Raw genomic sequence first — 1,826 nt, 5'->3', positions numbered from 1 at the left:
AGGATTGTTGATTGCTTTCATCTTTTAGCTACTTAAATATAAAAATAAATCTTCTCAAATTTTCTCTCGGTTAATTTTGTAAGATGTGATCTCTTATAGTACACATGTCAAATAAAAATATGTTTATTAGCTTAACAAAATGGGTTCTTTTAAATAAAAAATTATATATTTACTATTTTATACAAAAATATAATTATTTCTTATTTTCGCAAGCAGTATAAGAGAAATTGAAAATGTATATTTCCTACTTTAATTTTATAGTCACTGCTACGATATTAAAATGAAAAAAAAAACACGATCAGCTATTCTACGCAATTTTTATTATTTTCAATCTCTCTTTGACCTGCTAAGTTAATAATTTATTTACTCTCCATTAACTTTTTTGCATAAATATCAATAAAAAATACTTTTAATTTAAATTCAAATAAAATATAAAAAAATAAAATTATATATGAATAAAAACTTAGAAGTAGTGATAGAATCAGGTTAAAGGATTTATCAAGAGTTTGGACCTGACTTACAATCGATCTGTCTAATAAAAAAAAATCTCAGGATCAAGCTTATAATAGAGCTTTTTCATCTTAAAAGATTAAATTTAGACTTATTGAAAAGTCTACGAAAACTATCAGACTAGCTAGCTTGAGCCTATTTAATATTATTATGCATATATGTTATTTTCTAAAAATGTTATAAGTGAGATTTAAATTCTAACCTTTTAATTTAAAAACCTTATTATTTAATACTAATATACCAAATATTTTTAATAAATATATGAAAAAAATTGTTTGTATTTTATTAGATTTTAGTCTTATTTAAAATTTTAGTCCAATTTAAATTTTAAGTAAAATATTGTTTTTGTCATTAATATTTGGGATAAGTCATAAAATTATTCCTAATATTTAAATCGTCTTATTTAAGTTTCTAATATTTCAAAATCGTCTTAATGTTGTCCCATTGTTAATAATTCAGTTAACAGAAATAACGGCATGACAATATTTAGACAATTTTAAAACTTTGAAAACTTAAATAAGATGAAAACATTGGAGACAAGATTTTTTTGATTATTTTTAATATTTTTTTTAATTATATAAAGTATTTAAAATATTTTTTGTTTTACTAAATAATAATATATACTATTTTTAGACTCATTTCAAAAATATATGTTAAGAATAACACTGAACACTAACATGTGATAGTATTTAGATATGTCTAAATGTGTCTGAATTTTTTTTAATTTTTTATTAAAATACAGTTTGACATAAATAAAAAACATACGTGTTAAACGAATATTAGATCTAAAATATATTTGACACACAAATACGACAAATTAATAAAATATCTGTACTTCATACAACATAATTTATATTTCTATTCTTATTTATTTTATATTTTATTTAAATTCATGGAAGGAGTATTTCTTTATTAAAATGTCAATAAATTATATAGTAAAAATTGCGTAAAGTAGCTGATTTTTTTTTTTCTAACTTTACTGATGAAAAATCTTATTTTTTTTAAATTTTATTGACAATGACTATGAAATTAAAGTAGAAAATATATTTTTTCAATTTTTCTTACATTAGCCGCAAAAATGAAAAATAATATGTAAAATCAAGATAAAGATCTTTCCATTGTGGTGATTATCTCTGTGGTTCACCTTTTTAGGTTAGATCGCAAATAAAAAAATATTTTTTTTTCGGGCTATTGTTGCGCACCTTTTTAAATATTATGTCAATGGGGTATGAAATAAATTATAAATCAAAATATATTTCTTTTTTTATTTTAAAATCTTAAAAGCGATCGTCGATGTTCATAACTTCATATCACAT

General features: G+C 20.7%; 1 protein-coding gene across 2 annotated transcripts in view; it reads right to left on the bottom strand.

The window, feature by feature from the left end:
- LOC107648182 (short-chain dehydrogenase TIC 32, chloroplastic) overlaps positions 1–1,826 on the bottom strand; it is a 7,495-nt gene that overhangs the window by 2,852 nt on the left and 2,817 nt on the right. The window lies entirely within an intron of this gene.

Source organism: Arachis ipaensis, chromosome B06 (assembly GCF_000816755.2).
Source record: "Arachis ipaensis cultivar K30076 chromosome B06, Araip1.1, whole genome shotgun sequence".
Taxonomy (NCBI): domain Eukaryota; kingdom Viridiplantae; phylum Streptophyta; class Magnoliopsida; order Fabales; family Fabaceae; genus Arachis; species Arachis ipaensis.
This window is presented reverse-complemented; position numbering and strand designations above follow the sequence as displayed.